This window comes from Triturus cristatus, chromosome 1_1, assembly GCF_964204655.1.
Source record: "Triturus cristatus chromosome 1_1, aTriCri1.1, whole genome shotgun sequence".
Lineage (NCBI taxonomy): Eukaryota > Metazoa > Chordata > Amphibia > Caudata > Salamandridae > Triturus > Triturus cristatus.
In genome coordinates, this window is record NC_140579.1 from 933169133 (window position 1) to 933188189 (window position 19057).

Consider the following 19057-nt stretch of genomic DNA (forward strand, 5'->3'; position numbering starts at 1 on the left):
GGGTGACTTGACTGCCTCCCACCAGGGTCTGTTACCCAGAATCCCTTGCAAACCTAAAAAATTGTCCAAAAAAACCACATTTTCCCCACATTTCTGTCGTGGAAAGTTCCTGAATTAGCGTGGATCCACAAATTTCCACACAACCCGCGTTCCTCAAAGTCTTACGAGAAAAACGGTACCTCACTTGTGTGGGTCGGCCTAGTGCCCGCGACAGGAAACGGCGCAAAACGCATCGTGGTCACACCTCAAGTTCACAGTGAAAAATGACCCTTTTTTGGCAAAACGACTAGCTGTTGTTTTTTAACCCTAGCTCTGCGGGCACCTTGGGAAACCTAGCAAACCTATACATTTTTAAAAACTAGACGCCCAGGGGAATCCAGGATGGGGTGACTTGACTACCTCCTACCAGGGTCTGATACCCAGAATCCCTTGCAAACCTAAAAAATTATCCAAGAAAACCCCATTTTCCCCACATTTCTGTGGTAGAAAGTTCCGGAATCTGCGTGGATCCACAAATTTCCACCCACCCCGCGAACCCCAAAGTCTTACGAGAAAAACGGTACCTCACTTGTGTGGGTCGGCCAAGTGCCCGCGACAGGAAACGGCACAAAACGCAACGTGGTCACACCTCAATTTCGCAGTGAAAAATTACCCTTTTTTGGCAAAATGTCTAGCTGTAGTTTTTGAACCCTAGCTCTACGGGCACCTTGGGAAACCTAGCAAACCTATACATTTCTTAAAACTAGACACCCAGGGGAATCCAGGATGGGGTGACTTGACTGCCTCCCACCAGGGTCTGTTACCCAGAATCCCTTGCAAACCTAAAAAATTGTCTAAAAAAACAAATTTACCCACATTTCTGTCGTGGAAAGTTCCTGAATCAGTGTGGATCCACAAATTTCCACACAACCCGCGTTCCTCAAAGTCTTACGATAAAAACGGTACCTCACTTGTGTGGGTCGGCCTAGTGCCCGCGACAGGAAACGGCGCAAAACGCAACGTGGTCACACCTCAATTTCGCAGTGAAAAATAACCCTTTTTTGGCAAAATGTCTAGCTGTAGTTTTTGAACCCTAGCTCTGCGGGCACCTTGGGAAACCTAGCAAACTTATACATTTTTGAAAACTAGACAACCAGGGGAATCCAGGATGGGGTGACTTGACTGCCTCCCACCAGGGTCTGTTACCCAGAATCCCTTGCAAACCTAAAAAATTGTCCAAAAAACCACATTTTCCCCACATTTCTGTTGTGGAAAGTTCCGGAATCTGCATGGATCCACAAATTTCCACCCACCCCGCGTTCCCCAAAGTCCTATGAGAAAAACGGTAACTCACTTGTGTGGGTCGGCCTACTGCCCGCGACAGAAAACGGCGCAAAACGCAACGTGGTCACACCTCAATTTCGCAGTGAAAAATTACCCTTTTTTGGCAAAATGACTAGCTGTAGTTTTTGAACCCTAGCTCTGCGGGCACCTTGGGAAACCTAGCAAACCTATACAATTTTTAAAACTAGACACCCAGGGAAATCCAGGATGGGGTGACTTGACTGAATCCCACCAGGGTCTATTACCCAGAATCCCTTGCAAACCTAAAAGATTGTCCAAAAAAACACATTTTCTCCACATTTCTGTGGTGGAAAGTTCCGGAATCTGCGTGGATCCACAAATTTCCAACCACCCTGCGTTCCCCAAAGTCTTACGAGAAAAACGGTACCTCACTTGTGTGGTTCGGCCTAGTGCCCGCGACAGGAAACGTCGCAAAACGCATCGTGGTCACACCTCAATTTCGCAGTGAAAAATGGCCCTTTTTTGGCAAAATGACTAGCTGTAGTTTTTTAACCCTAGCTCTGCGGGCACCTTGGGAAACCTAGCAAACCTATACATTTTTGAAAACTAGACACCCAGGGGAATCCAGGATGGGGTGACTTGACTGCCTCCCACCAGGGTCTGTTACCCAGAATCCCTTGCAAACCTAAAGAATTGTCAAAAAAAACACATTTTTCCCACATTTCTGTCGTGGAAAGTTCCGGAATCTGCGTGGATCCACAAATTTCCATCCACCCCGCGTTCCCCAAAGTCTTACAAGAAAAACGGTAACTCACTTGTGTGGGTCCGCCTAGTGCCCGCAACAGGAAACGGCGCAAAACGCAACGTGGTCACACCTCAATTTCGCAGTGAAAAATGACCCTTTTTTGGCAAAATGACTAGCTGTAGTTTTTTAACCCTACCTCTGCGGGCACCTTGGGAAACCTAGCAAACCTATACATTTTTGAAAACTAGACACCCAGGGGAATCCAGTATGGGGAGACTTGACTGCCTCCCACCAGGGTCTGTTACCCAGAATCCCTTGCAAACTTAAACAATTGTCCAAAAAAAACACATTTTCCCCACATTTCTGTCGTGGAAAGTTCCTGAATCAGCGTGGATCCACAAATTTCCACACAACCCACGTTCCTCAAAGTCTTACGATAAAAACGGTACCTCACTTGTGTGGGTCGGCCTAGTGCCCGCGACAGGAAACGGCGCAAAACGCAACGTGGTCACACCTCAATTTCGCAGTGAAAAATGACCCTTTTTTGGCAAAATGTCTAGCTGTAGTTTTTGAACCCTAGCTCTGCGGGCACCTTGGGAAACCTAGCAAACCTATACATTTTTGAAAACTAGACACCCAGGGGAATCCAGGATGGGGTGACTTGACTGCCTCCCACCAGGGTCTGTTACCCAGAATCCCTTGCAAACCTAAAAAATTGTCAAAAAAAACACATTTTCCCCACATTTCTGTTGTGGAAAGTTCCGGAATCTGCGTGGATCCACAAATTTCCACCCACCCCGCGTTCCCCAAAGTCTTACGAGAAAAACGGTAACTCACTTGAGTGGGTCGGCCTAGTGCCCGCGACAGGAAACGGCGCAAAACGCATCGTGGTCACACCTCAAGTTCACAGTGAAAAATGACCCTTTTTTGGCAAAACGACTAGCTGTTGGTTTTTTAACCCTAGCTCTGCGGGCACCTTGGGAAACCTAGCAAACCTATACATTTTTAAAAACTAGACGCCCAGGGGAATTTAGGATGGGGTGACTTGACTACCTCCCACCAGGGTCTGATAACCAGAATCCCTTGCAAACCTAAAAAATTGTCCAAGAAAACCCCATTTTCCCCATATTTCTGTGGTAGAAAGTTCCGGAATCTGCGTGGATCCACAAATATCCACCCACCCCGCGTTCCCCAAAGTCTTACGAGAAAACTGGTACCTCACTTGTGAGGGTCGGCCAAGTGCCCGCGACAGGAAACGGCACAAAACGCAACGTGGTCACACCTCAAGTTTGCAGTGAAAAATGACCCTTTTTTGGCAAAACGACTAGCTGTTGTTTTTGAATCCTAGCTCTGCGGGCACCTTGGGAAACCTACCAAACCTACACATTTTTGAAAACTAGACACCCAGGGGAATCCAGGATGGGGTGACTTGACTGCCTCCCACCAGGGTCTGTTACCCAGAATCCTTTGCAAACCTAAAAAATTGTCAAAAAAAACACATTTTCCCCACATTTCTGTCGTGGAAAGTTCCGGAATCTGCGTGGATCCCCAAATTTCCACCCACCCCGTGTTCTCCAAAGTCTTACAAGAAAAACGGTACCTCACTTGTGTGGGTCCGCCTAGTGCCCGCGACAGGAAACAGCGCAAAACCCAACGTGGTCACACCTCAATTTCGCAGTGAAAAATGACCCTTTTTTGGCAAAATGTCTAGCTGTAGTTTTTGAACCCTAGCTCTGCGGGCACCTTGGGAAACCTAGCAAACCTATACATTTTTGAAAACTAGACACCCAGGGGAATCCAGGATGGGGTGACTTGACTGCCTCCCACCATGGTCTGTTACCCAGAATCCCTTGCAAACCTAAAAAATTGTCAAAAAAAACACATTTTCCCCATATTTCTGACGTGGAAAGTTCCGGAATCTGCGTGGATCCACAAATTTCCACCCACCCCACGTTCCCCAAAGTCTTACGAGAAAAACGGTACCTCACTTGTGTGGGTCGGCCTAGTGCCCGTGACAGGAAACGGCGCAAAACGCAACGTGGTCACACCTCAATTTCGCAGTGAAAAATGACCCTTTTTTGGCAAAATGTCTAGCTGTAGTTTTTGAACCCTAGCTCTGCGGGCACCTTGGGAAACCTAGAAAACCTATACATTTTTGAAAACTAAACACCCAGGGGAATCCAGGATGGGGTGACTTGACTGCCTCCTACCAGGGTCTGTTACCCAGAATCCCTTGCAAACCTAAAAAAATTGTCAAAAAAACACATTTTCCCCACATTTCTGTCGTGGAAAGTTCCTAAATCTGCGTGGATCCACAAATTTCCACCCACCCCGCGTTCCCCAAAGTCTTATGAGAAAAACGGTAACTCACTTGTGTGGGTCGGCCTACTGCCCGCGACAGGAAACGGCGCAAAACGCAACATGGTCACACCTCAATTTCGCAGTGAATAATTACCCTTTTTTGGCAAAATGACTAGCTGTAGTTTTTGAACCCTAGCTCTGCGGGCACCTTGGGAAACCTAGCAAACCTATACATTTTTGAAAACTAGACACCCAGGGGAACCCAGGATGGGGTGACTTGACTGCCTCCCACCAGGGTCTGTTACCCAGAATCCCTTGTAAACCTAAAGAATTGTCATAAAAAACACATTTTCCCCACATTTCTGTCGTGGAAAGTTCCGGAATCTGCGTGGATCCACAAATTTCCATCCACCCCGCGTTCCCCAAAGTCTTACGAGAAAAACGGTAACTCACTTGTGTGGGTCCGCCTAGTGCCCGCAACAGGAAACGGCGCAAAACGCAACGTGGTCACACCTCAATTTCGCAGTGAAAAATGACCCTTTTTTGGCAAAATGACTAGCTGTAGTTTTTGAACCCTAGCTCTGCGGGCACCTTGGGAAACCTAGCAAACCTATACATTTTTGAAAACTAGACACCCAGGGGAACCCAGGATGGGGTGACTTGACTGCCTCCCACCAGGGTCTGTTACCCAGAATCCCTTGCAAACCTAAAGAATTGTCAAAAAAAACACATTTTCCCCACATTTCTGTCCTGGAAAGTTCCGGAATCTACGTGGATCCACAAATTTCCATCCACCCCGCGTTCCCCAAAGTCTTACGAGAAAAACGGTAACTCACTTGTGTGGGTCCGCCTAGTGCCCGCAACAGGAAACGGCGCAAAACGCAACGTGGTCACACATCAATTTCGCAGTGAAAAATGACCCTTTTTTGGCAAAATGACTAGCTGTAGTTTTTTAACCCTACCTCTGCGGGCACCTTGGGAAACCTAGCAAACCTATACATTTTTGAAAACTAGACACCCAGGGGAATCCAAGATGGGGTGACTTGACTGCCTCCCACCAGGGTCTGTTACCCAGAATCCCTTGCAAACCTAACAAGTTGTCAAAAAATACACATTTTCCCCATATTTCTGTCGTGGAAAGTTCCGGAATCTGCGTGGATCCACAAATTTCCACCCACCCCGCGTTCCCCAAAGTCTTACGAGAAAAACGGTACCTCACTTGTGTGGGTCGGCCAAGTGCCCGCGACAGGAAACGGCACAAAACGCAACGTGGTCACCTCAATTTCGCAGTGAAAAATTACCCTTTTTTGGCAAAATGTCTAGCTGTAGTTTCTGAACCCTAGCTCTACGGGCACCTTGGGAAACCTAGCAAACCTATACATTTTTGAAAACTAGACACCCAGGGGAATCCAGTATGGGGTGACTTGACTGCCTCCCACCAGGGTCTGTTACCCAGAATCCCTTGCAAACCTAAAAAATTATCCAAAAAAACCACATTTTCCCCACATTTCTGTCGTGGAAAGTTCCTGAATTAGCGTGGATCCACAAATTTCCACACAACCCGCGTTCCTCAAAGTCTTACGAGAAAAACGGTACCTCACTTGTGTGGGTCGGCCTAGTGCCCGCGACAGGAAACGGCGCAAAACGCATCGTGGTCACACCTCAAGTTCACAGTGAAAAATGACCCTTTTTTGGCAAAACGACTAGCTGTTGTTTTTTAACCCTAGCTCTGCGGGCACCTTGGGAAACCTAGCAAACCTATACATTTTTAAAAACTAGACGCCCAGGGGAATCCAGGATGGGGTGACTTGACTACCTCCTACCAGGGTCTGATACCCAGAATCCCTTGCAAACCTAAAAAATTATCCAAGAAAACCCCATTTTCCCCACATTTCTGTGGTAGAAAGTTCCGGAATCTGCGTGGATCCACAAATTTCCACCCACCCCGCGTTCCCCAAAGTCTTACGAGAAAACTGGTACCTCACTTGTGTGGGTCGGCCTACTGCCCGCGACAGGAAACGGCACAAAACGCAACGTGGTCACACCTCAATATCGCAGCGAAAAATTACCCTTTTTTGGCAAAATGTCTAGCTGTAGTTTCTGAACCCTAGCTCTACGGGCACCTTGGGAAACCTAGCAAACCTATACATTTTTGAAAACTAGACACCCAGGGGAACCCAGGATGGGGTGACTTGACTGCCTCCCACCAGGGTCTGTTACCCAGAATCCCTTGCAAACCTAAAGAATTGTCCAAAAAAACACATTTTCCCCACATTTCTGTCCTGGAAAGTTCCGGAATCTACGTGGATCCACAAATTTCCATCCACCCCGCGTTCCCCAAAGTCTTACAAGAAAAACGGTAACTCACTTGTGTGGGTCCGCCTAGTGCCCGCAACAGGAAACGGCGCAAAACGCAACGTGGTCACACATCAATTTCGCAGTGAAAAATGACCCTTTTTTGGCAAAATGACTAGCTGTAGTTTTTTAACCCTACCCCTGCGGGCACCTTGGGAAACCTAGCAAACCTATACATTTTTGAAAACTATACACCCAGGGGAATCCAAGATGGGGTGACTTGACTGCCTCCCACCAGGGTCTGTTACCCAGAATCCCTTGCAAACCTAACAAATTGTCAAAAAATACACATTTTCCCCATATTTCTGTCGTGGAAAGTTCCGGAATCTGCGTGGATCCACAAATTTCCACCCACCCCGCGTTCCCCAAAGTCTTACGAGAAAAACGGTACCTCACTTGTGTGGGTCGGCCAAGTGCCCGCGACAGGAAACGGCACAAAACGCAACGTGGTCACACCTCAATTTCGCAGTGAAAAATTACCCTTTTTTGGCAAAATGTCTAGCTGTAGTTTCTGAACCCTAGCTCTACGGGCACCTTGGGAAACCTAGCAAACCTATACATTTTTGAAAACTAGACACCCAGGGGAATCCAGTATGGGGTGACTTGACTGCCTCCCACCAGGGTCTGTTACCCAGAATCCCTTGCAAACCTAAAAAATTGTCCAAAAAAACCACATATTCCCCACATTTCTGTCGTGGAAAGTTTCTGAATTAGCGTGGATCCACAAATTTCCACACAACCCGCGTTCCTCAAAGTCTTACGATAAAAACGGTACCTCACTTGTGTGGGTCGGCCTAGTGCCTGCGACAGGAAACGGCGCAAAACGCAACGTGGTCACACCTCAATTTCGCAGTGAAAAATGACCCTTTTTTGGCAAAATGTCTAGCTGTAGTTTTTGAACCCTAGCTCTGCGGGCACCTTGGGAAACCTAGCAAACCTATACATTTTTGAAAACTAGACACCCAGGGGAATCCAGGATGGGGTGACTTGACTGCCTCCCACCAGGGTCTGTTACCCAGAATCCCTTGCAAACCTAAAAAATTGTCAAAAAGAACACATTTTCCCCACATTTCTGTTGTGGAAAGTTCCGGAATCTGCGTGGATCCACAAATTTCCACCCACCCCGCGTTCCCCAAAGTCTTACGAGAAAAACAGTAACTCACTTGTGTGGGTCGGCCTAGTGCCCGCGACAGGAAACGGCGCAAAACGCATCGTGGTCACACCTCAAGTTCACAGTGAAAAATGACCCTTTTTTGGCAAAACGACTAGCTGTTGTTTTTTAACCCTAGCTCTGCGGGCACCTTGGGAAACCTAGCAAACCTATACATTTTTAAAAACTAGACGCCCAGGGGAATCCAGGATGGGGTGACTTGACTACCTCCTACCAGGGTCTGATACCCAGAATCCCTTGCAAACCTAAAAAATTGTCCAAGAAAACCCCATTTTCCCCACATTTCTGTGGTAGAAAGTTCCGGAATCTGCGTGGATCCACAAATTTCCACCCACCCCGCGTTCCCCAAAGTCTTACGAGAAAACTGGTACCTCACTTGTGTGGGTCGGCCTACTGCCCGCGACAGGAAACGGCACAAAACGCAACGTGGTCACACCTCAATTTCGCAGTGAAAAATTACCCTTTTTTGGCAAAATGTCTAGCTGTAGTTTCTGAACCCTAGCTCTACGGGCACCTTGGGAAACCTAGCAAACCTATACATTTTTGAAAACTAGACACCCAGGGGAACCCAGGATGGGGTGACTTGACTGCCTCCCACCAGGGTCTGTTACCCAGAATCCCTTGCAAACCTAAAGAATTGTCAAAAAAAACACATTTTCCCCACATTTCTGTCGTGGAAAGTTCCGGAATCTGCGTGGATCCACAAATTTCCATCCACCCCACGTTCCCCAAAGTCTTACGAGAAAAACAGTAACTCACTTGTGTGGGTCGGCCTAGTGCCCGCGACGGGAAACGGCGCAAAACGCATCGTGGTCACACCTCAAGTTTGCAGTGAAAAATGACCCTTTTTTGGCAAAACGACTAGCTGTTGTTTTTGAACCCTAGCTCTGCGGGCACCTTGGGAAACCTACCAAACCTATACATTTTTGAAAACTAGACACCCAGGGGAATCCAGGATGGGGTGACTTGACTGCCTCCCACCAGGGTCTGTTACCCAGAATCCCTTGCAAACCTAAAAAATTGTCAAAGAAACCACATTTTCCCCACATTTCTGTCGTGGAAAGTTCCGGAATCTGCGTGGATCCACAAATTTCCACCCACCCCGTGTTCCCCAAAGTCTTACAAGAAAAACGGTACCTCACTTGTGTGGGTCCGCCTAGTGACCGCGACAGGAAACAGCGGAAAACCCAACGTGGTCACACCTCAATTTCGCAGTGAAAAATGACACTTTTTTGGCAAAATGACTAGCTGTAGTTTTTTAACCCTAGCTCTGCGGGCACCTTGGGAAACCTAGCAAAACTATACATTTTTGAAAACTAGACACCCAGGGGAATCCAAGATGGGTTGACTTGACTGCCTCCCACCAGGGTCTGTTACCCAGAATCCCTTGCAAACCTAAAGAATTGATAAAAAAAACACATTTTCCCCATATTTCTGACGTGGAAAGTTCCGGAATCTGCGTGGATCCACAAATTTCCACGCACCCCACGTTCCCCAAAGTCTTACGAGAAAAACGGTACCTCACTTGTGTGGGTCGGCCTAGTGCCCGTGATAGGAAATGGCGCAAAACGCAACGTGGTCACACCTCAATTTTGCAGTGAAAAATGACCCTTTTTTGGCAAAATGTCTAGCTGTAGTTTCTGAACCCTAGCTCTACGGGCACCTTGGGAAACCTAGCAAACCTATACATTTTTGAAAACTAGACACCCAGGGGAATCCAGTATGGGGTGACTTGACTGCCTCCCACCAGGGTCTGTTACCCAGAATCCCTTGCAAACCTAAAAAATTGTCCAAAAAAACCACATTTTCCCCACATTTCTGTCGTGGAAAGTTCCTGAATTAGCGTGGATCCACAAATTTCCACACAACCCGCGTTCCTCAAAGTCTTATAATAAAAACGGTACCTCACTTGTGTGGGTCGGCCTAGTGCCTGCGACAGGAAACGGCGCAAAACGCAACGTGGTCACACCTCAATTTCGCAGTGAAAAATGACCCTTTTTTGGCAAAATGTCTAGCTGTAGTTTTTGAACCCTAGCTCTGCGGGCACCTTGGGAAACCTAGCAAACCTATACATTTTTGAAAACTAGACACCCAGGGGAATCCAGGATGGGGTGACTTGACTGCCTCCCACCAGGGTCTGTTACCCAGAATCCCTTGCAAACCTAAAAAATTGTCAAAAAAAACACATTTTCTCCACATTTCTGTTGTGGAAAGTTCCGGAATCTGCGTGGATCCACAAATTTCCACCCACCCCGCGTTCCCCAAAGTCTTACGAGAAAAACGGTAACTCACTTGTGTGGGTCGGCCTAGTGCCCGCGACAGGAAACAGCGCAAAACGCATCGTGGTCACACCTCAAGTTCACAGTGAAAAATGACCCTTTTTTGGCAAAACGACTAGCTGTTGTTTTTTAACCCTAGCTCTGCGGGCACCTTGGGAAACCTAGCAAACCTATACATTTTTAAAAACTAGACGCCCAGGGGAATCCAGGATGGGGTGACTTGACTACCTCCCACCAGGGTCTGATACCCAGAATCCCTTGCAAACCTAAAAAATTGTCCAAGAAAACCCCATTTTCCCCACATTTCTGTGGTAGAAAGTTCCGGAATCTGTGTAGATCCACAAATTTCCACCCACCCCGCGTTCCCCAAAGTCTTACGAGAAAACTGGTACCTCACTTGTGTGGGTCGGCCTACTGCCCGCGACAGGAAACGGCACAAAACGCAACGTGGTCACACCTCAATTTCGCAGTGAAAAATTACCCTTTTTTGGCAAAATGTCTAGCTGTAGTTTCTGAACCCTAGCTCTACGGGCACCTTGGGAAAACTAGCAAACCTATACATTTTTGAAAACTAGACACCCAGGGGAACCCAGGATGGGGTGACTTGACTGCCTCCCACCAGGGTCTGTTACCCAGAATCCCTTGCAAACCTAAAGAATTGTCAAAAAAAACACATTTTCCCCACATTTCTGTCCTGGAAAGTTCCGGAATCTACGTGGATCCACAAATTTCCATCCACCCCGCGTTCCCCAAAGTCTTACGAGAAAAACGGTAACTCATGTGTGTGGGTCCGCCTAGTGCCCGCAACAGGAAACGGCGCAAAACGCAACGTGGTCACACATCAATTTCGCAGTGAAAAATGACCCTTTTTTGGCAAAATGACTAGCTGTAGTTTTTTAACCCTACCTCTGCGGGCACCTTGGGAAACCTAGCAAACCTATACATTTTTGAAAACTAGACACCCAGGGGAATCCAAGATGGGGTGACTTGACTGCCTCCCACCAGGGTCTGTTACCCAGAATCCCTTGCAAACCTAACAAATTGTCAAAAAATACACATTTTCCCCATATTTCTGTCGTGGAAAGTTCCGGAATCTGCGTGGATCCACAAATTTCCACCCACCCTGCGTTCCCCAAAGTCTTACGAGAAAAACGGTACCTCACTTGTGTGGGTCGGCCAAGTGCCCGCGACAGGAAACGGCACAAAACGCAACGTGGTCACACCTCAATTTCGCAGTGAAAAATTACCCTTTTTTGGCAAAATGTCTAGCTGTAGTTTCTGAACCCTAGCTCTACAGGCACCTTGGGAAACCTAGCAAACCTATACATTTTTGAAAACTAGACACCCAGGGGAATCCAGTATGGGGTGACTTGACTGCCTCCCACCAGGGTCTGTTACCCAGAATCCCTTGCAAACCTAAAAAATTGTCCAAAAAAAACACATTTTCCCCACATTTCTGTCGTGGAAAGTTCCTGAATTAGCGTGGAACCACAAATTTCCACACAACCCGCGTTCCTCAAAGTCTTATGATAAAAACGGTACCTCACTTGTGTGAGTCGGCCTAGTGCCTGCGACAGGAAACGGCGCAAAACGCAACGTGGTCACACCTCAATTTCGCAGTGAAAAATGACCCTTTTTTGGCAAAATGTCTAGCTGTAGTTTTTGAACCCTAGCTCTGCGGGCACCTTGGGAAACCTAGCAAACCTATACATTTTTGAAAACTAGACACCCAGGGGAATCCAGGATGGGGTGACTTGACTGCCTCCCACCAGGGTCTGTTACCCAGAATCCCTTGCAAACCTAAAAAATTGTCAAAAAAAACACATTTTCCCCACATTTCTGTTGTGGAAAGTTCCGGAATCTGCGTGGATCCACAAATTTCCACCCACCCCGCGTTCCCCAAAGTCTTACGAGAAAAACGGTAACTCACTTGTGTGGGTCGGCCTAGTGCTCGCGACAGGAAACGGCGCAAAACGCATCGTGGTCACACCTCAAGTTCACAGTGAAAAATGACCCTTTTTTGGCAAAACGACTAGCTGTTGTTTTTTAACCCTAGCTCTGCGGGCACCTTGGGAAACCTAGCAAACCTATACATTTTTTAAAACTAGACGCCCAGGGGAATCCAGGATGGGGTGACTTGACTACCTCCCACCAGGGTCTGATACCCAGAATCCCTTGCCAACCTAAAAAATTGTCCAAGAAAACCCCATTTTCCCCACATTTCTGTGGTAGAAAGTTCCGGAATCTGCGTGGATCCACAAATTTCCACCCACCCCGCGTTCCCCAAAGTCTTACGAGAAAACTGGTACCTCACTTGTGTGGGTCGGCCTACTGCCCGCGACAGGAAACGGCGCAAAACGCAACGTGGTCACACCTCAATTTCGCAGTGAAAAATGACCCTTTTTTGGCAAAATGACTAGCTGTAGTTTTTGAACCCTAGCTCTGAGGGCACCTTGGGAAACCTAGCAAACCTATACATTTTTTAAAACTAGACACCCAGGGGAACCCAGGATGGGTTGACTTGACTGCCTCCCACCAGGATCTGTTACCCAGAATCCCTTGCAAACCTAAAAAATTGTCAAAAAAACCACATTTTCCCCACATTTCTGTCGTGGAAAGTTCCGGAATCTGCGTGGATCCACAAATTTCCACCCACCCCATGTTCCCCAAAGTCTTACAAGAAAAACGGTACCTCACTTGTGTGGGTCCGCCTAGTGCCCGCGACAGGAAACGGCACAAAACGCAACGTGGTCACACCTCAATTTCGCAGTGAAAAATGACCCTTTTTTGGCAAAATGTCTAGCTGTAGTTTTTGAACCCTAGCTCTACGGGCACCTTGGGAAACCTAGCAAACCTATACATTTTTGAAAACTAGACACCCAGGGGAATCCAGGATGGGGTGACTTGACTGCCTCCCACCAGGGTCTGTTACCCAGAATCCCTTGCAAACCTAAAAAATTGTCAAAGAAACCACATTTTCCCCACATTTCTGTCGTGGAAAGTTCCGGAATCTGCGTGGATCCACAAATTTCCACCCACCCCGTGTTCCCCAAAGTCTTACAAGAAAAACGGTACCTCACTTGTGTGGGTCCGCCTAGTGACCGCGACAGGAAACAGCGCAAAACCCAACGTGGTCACACCTCAATTTCGCAGTGAAAAATGACACTTTTTTGGCAAAATGACTAGCTGTAGTTTTTTAACCCTAGCTCTGCGGGCACCTTGGGAAACCTAGCAAAACTATACATTTTTGAAAACTAGACACCCAGGGGAATCCAAGATGGGGTGACTTGACTGCCTCCCACCAGGGTCTGTTACCCAGAATCCCTTGCAAACCTAAAGAATTGTCAAAAAAAACACATTTTCCCCACATTTCTGTCGTGGAAAGTTCCGGAATCTGCGTGGATCCACAAATTTCCATCCACCCCGCGTTCCCCAAAGTCTTACGAGAAAAACGGTAACTCACTTGTGTGGGTCCACCTAGTGCCCGCGACAGGAAACGGCACAAAACGCAACGTGGTCACACCTCAATTTCGCAGTGAAAAATGACCCTTTTTTGGCAAAATGTCTAGCTGCAGTTTTTGAACCCTAGCTCTACGGGCACCTTGGGAAACCTAGCAAACCTATACATTTTTGAAAACTAGACACCCAGGGGAATCCAGGATGGGGTGACTTGACGGCCTCCCACCAGGGTCTGTTACCCAGAATCCCTTGCAAACCTAAAAAATTGTCCAAAAAAACACATTTTCCCCACATTTCTGTCGTGGAAAGTTCCTGAATCAGCGTGGATCCACAAATTTCCACACAACCCGCGTTCCTCAAAGTCTTACGAGAAAAACGGTAACTCACTTGTGTGGGTCGGCCTAGTGCCCGCGACAGGAAACGGCGCAAAACGCAACGTGGTCCCACCTCAATTTCGCAGTGAAAAATGACCCTTTTTTGGCAAAATGACTAGCTGTAGTTTTTTAACCCTAGCTCAGCGGGCACCTTGGGAAACCTAGCAAACCTATACATTTTTTAAAACTAGACACCCAGGGAAATCCAGGATGGGGTGACTTGACTGCCTCCCACCAGGGTCTATTACCCAGAATCCCTTGCAAACCTAAAAAAATTTCCAAAAAAACACATTTTATCCCCACATTTCTGTAGTGGAAAGTTCCGGAATCTGCGTGGATCCACAAATTTACACCCACACCGCGTTCCCCAAAGTCTTACGAGAAAAACGGTAACTCACTTGTGTGGGTCCGCCTAGTGCCCGCAACAGGAAATGGCGCAAAACGCAACGAGGTCACAGCTCAATTTCGCAGTGAAAAATGACCCTTTTTTGGCAAAATGACTAGCTGTAGTTTTTTAACCCTACCTCTGCGGGCACCTTGGGAAACCTAGCAAACCTATACATTTTTGAAAACTAGACACCCAGGGGAATCCAAGATGGGGTGACCTGACTGCCTCCCACCAGGGTCTGTTACCCAGAATCCCTTGCAAACCTAACACATTGTCAAAAAATACACATTTTCCCCATATTTCTGTCGTGGAAAGTTCCGGAATCTGCGTGGATCCACAAATTTCCACCCACCCCGCGTTCCCCAAAGTCTTACGAGAAAAACGGTACCTCACTTGTGTGGGCGGCCAAGTGCCCGCGACAGGAAACGGCACAAAACGCAACGTGGTCACACCTCAATTTCGCAGTGAAAAATTACCCTTTTTTGGCAAAATGTCTAGCTGTAGTTTTTGAACCCTAGCTCTACGGGCACCTTGGGAAATGTGAGAAGTTGGCCTGGTATATGATGCTCACTAGTTAAAGTGATCACCTTGTACCATGCCAAGCAACCCTTATGGTGTGGTTGTAAGTCAACCTTTTCGGAATAGCTGCCCTAGTGGTAGCGTAGGCTAAGCAGTCTTTGAGGCTAAACTCGTGAAGCGTGTTAAGCCAGCTGTTTTACCAAATGTAACCCCCTTTTATACCAATGAAAGGACACCACACAGATATATATTCAAAATATATATGTATTTATTTCTTAAAGTAACCCCTAGTCTCTTTATGAGCACAGGAGCACAGATCGTCAAACAAGATTACATTAGAATACACAGAAGTTGCACTTTATATGGATAGGCCCTGGTGGCCGCTCAAACCATATACTAAAATAGTGGTATAAGTACCACGAACAGAAAAGGGAAAAGGCCTAGGGCCTCTAGAATCGCTGGGCCTACAAGGAGCTAACTTCAGTTAGTGACCAGGAGGTCCACGGGTGGCGTGTGCAGAGCAAATAGTCACACGCGTGCTCCCATAGGTTTCAATGGGTGCGTAAAAAGTACAAAGTTACTGCAAAGAGGATCTTCCGGATGGACTAGGAACTCAAGATTTGGAACACAGGCACTAGAGGGTGCAAACAGGAAGAAAGGTGTAGCTTGTCTCTGCAGCCACGTGGTCCCTGGAGATCGACGACGTCCAGGAGTCGGTTCACGAGCGGTCCCACGCAGGCTCTCACTGTCGGCGGTGTCGGCGACTTGATCGAAGCAAACAAGCCTTGGCAAAAGCAATTGTTGTAGGAGATGAAATAAGCTGATGGTTCTGACCAGCAAGGTCAGAAGGACTGCTCCTTTGGAGGGGAGCAAGGGCCAGTCTGGAGCAACCAGACCAGCGGTGTATTTCGTAGAGTTCGTTGCCAAGATGGCTACTAGCCAGCGGGCCAGCAACCGGTTAGGCGCGTCAAGTGGCAAAATGCAGAAGGGCCCCACGCAGATCGTGGAGATGCTGGAGGGCTCACCTTTGGTGCAGATGCTGCTCGGGTGTTGGGCTTCTCAGATCCCAAAGCACAACTTGGAGGGAGCCTCGGTTGTTGCACTTGTCAGCTTGTCGTGGTCGTTTCAAGATGGCTGGCTCCACGTGTCTCGGTGCCTCCACAGGTCTCCTCTTTTCAGGGACTGTGGATCGGGCGGTGAGAGGTCTGGAGGTCCAGGTCTTGTCAGTCTCTGGGCTCGGGCTCCGGCGGGAGGCGGCGGCAAAGCAGACGTTGATTCGCTGGATGGTGCTTGCGTTAGCAAGGTGGTCACTCCCTGACCACAGGGGAGATTGGCTTCAGTCCTCTGTGCAGCAGAGCATCGAAGTTCCCGTCTTCTTCTTAGTGTTAAGTTGATTCCAGGATGTCTGAAGTCTTAGGACACAGCTCCTACCTTTAAGCGGATTCTAGGGGCCGGACTACCTGCTAGGTCCCTCCCTATGGGTGGGACCAGGAAGGGGGGTGGTTACACCCCCAATCCTTTGCCCAGCTCGCCCCAGGCCCGGGACTGGTGTGCCCCAGGACCGGTTTGAACTGGCATATGCACCGAGGCTCCTTGTGAGCCACAGGCATGTCTGGTTTCTTTCAAGCCCTACCTGACCAATACACAAAATCCTGTCTGGGGTGGTGCACGCACCTCCCCTGGCAGGAAACCCTTTGTCCACACCTCCAAAGCTGGAAGGACTCCCAGCAGCAGGAGGGCAGACTTGTGTCTGTGGTGGCAGCATCCATTTTGTGGATCTGAGGCTATGTCTGATTTTACCCGGGTTTCAGGTACTGTACATGTCGTGTCCCTCTAGAAGGGTGGAATGCTAACCCCGTCGCCAGAATTGGCGAGGGGTTAGTATTCCAATTCGTATGACACCTTACTCGACATGTTTTGATAAAGCCAAACCAAAGTTAGCATTTAACCGCGAGGTTCATAATGCACTTAAGAGTATATGGTATGACGATATCTGGAAACAGTAGAAGGAAGTTGTTCCGACCACTGCAGACAGGCTCAGCTCATGCCAGAGCACCATCTCACATGGAACCAAGCACTCTGCCTTCAGGATTGTTAAGGCCTGCCATAGGAGTGACTTATAGGTTACCAGGTGTCCCATTTAAGGTTAGGTATAGGTATACTACACCTAAGTAAGAGGTGATTACACCAACTTACCCCAGCTGAGTGATCAGCCAGTTGTGTCAGATTGTTAGGCCAAGCCTGGGGTGGCATAATACATGCTTCAGCCCCTGGCAGGCCTTGGGTACACCACTGCCCTGGGTACCTAGTGTACACTGGTACAGGGGCTGACAGGGTGATCCACTTCCAATTGGTTATGCACCTAGGGTGCATAGTTTTAATTTAGTAGAGAGAACAGCAGGCTGGGGGTCTGATTGGCAGGCCCACAGCCTCAATATGTCAAAAACCAGTGAAGCAAAAAGCAAAAATTTGGGGTGACCATAGGATAGCAGACCCTACTCTCCTACACAACCCCCCCCAAACGCTGGGACATTAAACTAGCCTTGACCAGTCTCGTCTTCATGTCCTAAGTGGAAGTACCTGGAGAGACCATCTGCATTCCCATGGTCAGTACCTGGCCGGTGCTCCACTGTAAAGTCCATCCCCTGTAGGGAAATGGACCACCTAAGCAGTTTGGGGTTTTCACCCTTCATCTGATTTAGCCACAAGAGGGGCTTATGGTCGGTCTGAATCTTGAAGTGAGTGCCAAACAAGTATGGCCTCAGCTTCTTCAGGGCCCACACCACAGCAAAGGCCTCCCTCTCAATAGCTGACCAATTCTTCTCTCTGGGGGTCAACCTTCTGCTAATAAAAGCAATGGGTTGGTCTTGACCATCTACATTAAGTTGTGACAGCACAGCTCACACACCCAACTCAGAAGCATCTGTTTGGACAATAAACTCTTTGGAGTAGTCAGGACTTTTCAGGATAGGTGCAGAGCACATGGCCTCCTTCAGGTCATCAAATGCCTTTTGACAGCTTACTGTCCACTGAACCTTTTTGGGCATCTTCTTGGATGTCAGATCATTAAGAGGAGTCACAATGGACCCATAGTTCTTAACAAACTTCCTGTAGTACCCAGTCAAGCCCAAGAAAGCTCGAACTTGAGTCTGGGTGGTTGGAGGGGACCAGTCCTTGATGGATTGTATCTTACTCTCCAGTGGTTGAACTTGGCCTCCACCCACAAGGTGACCCAAATATACAACCTTACTCTGCCCTATCTGGCACTTAGTAGCCTTGATAGTGAGGCCTGCCCTTTGCAGAGCCTCAAGAGCCTTCTTCAGGTGGATCAGGTGATCCTCCCAGGTGGAGCTAAAGACAGCAATGTCATCAAGATATGCTGCGCAAAAGTCATCCAACCCAGTAAGGACTTGGTTCACCAGCCTTTGGAAGGTGGCAGGTGCATTCTTCAGACCAAAGGGCATCACCACAAACTGGTAGTGCCCACCTGGGGTTGAGAATGCTGTTTTGGCCTTAGACTCCTCAGCTAATCTGATTTGCCAATAGCCAGCTGTTAAGTCAAATGTGCTCAAAAACTTTGCAGAAGCTAGTTTGTCTATGAGCTCATCTGCCCTTGGAATAGGGTGTGCATCTGTCCTGGTGACAGCATTGAGACCCCTGTAGTCCACACAGAACCTCATCTCTCTCTTGCCATCGTTGGTGTGAGGTTTGGGGACCAGAACCACTGGGCTAGCCCAGGGGCTCTCTGAGGGTTCAATGACACCTAATTCCAGCATTTTATGTACCTCAGCCTTTATACAGTCCCTGACATGGTCAGGTTGTCTGTAAAGCTTGTTCTTTACAGGCAGACTGTCACCAGTGTCCACCACATGGGAACGCCAGTCAGTTTGACTAGGTATCAAGGAAAACATATGTGAAAATGATTGTAGAACCTGTCTACATTCAGTCTGCTGATGGGCAGTGAGGTTGCCTCCAAGGGTCACTCCTTCCACCGAGCCATCTTCAGGGTTCTGAGACAACAGGTCTGGGAGAGGGTCACTCTCTTCCTCCTGTCCCTCATCTGTAGCCATGAGCAAGCCCATGTCTGCCCTGTCAACATATGCTTTAAGCCTGTTAACATGGAGTACCCTGTGGGGACTCCTGGGAGTTCCTAGGTCCACCAAGTAGGTGACCTCTCCCTTC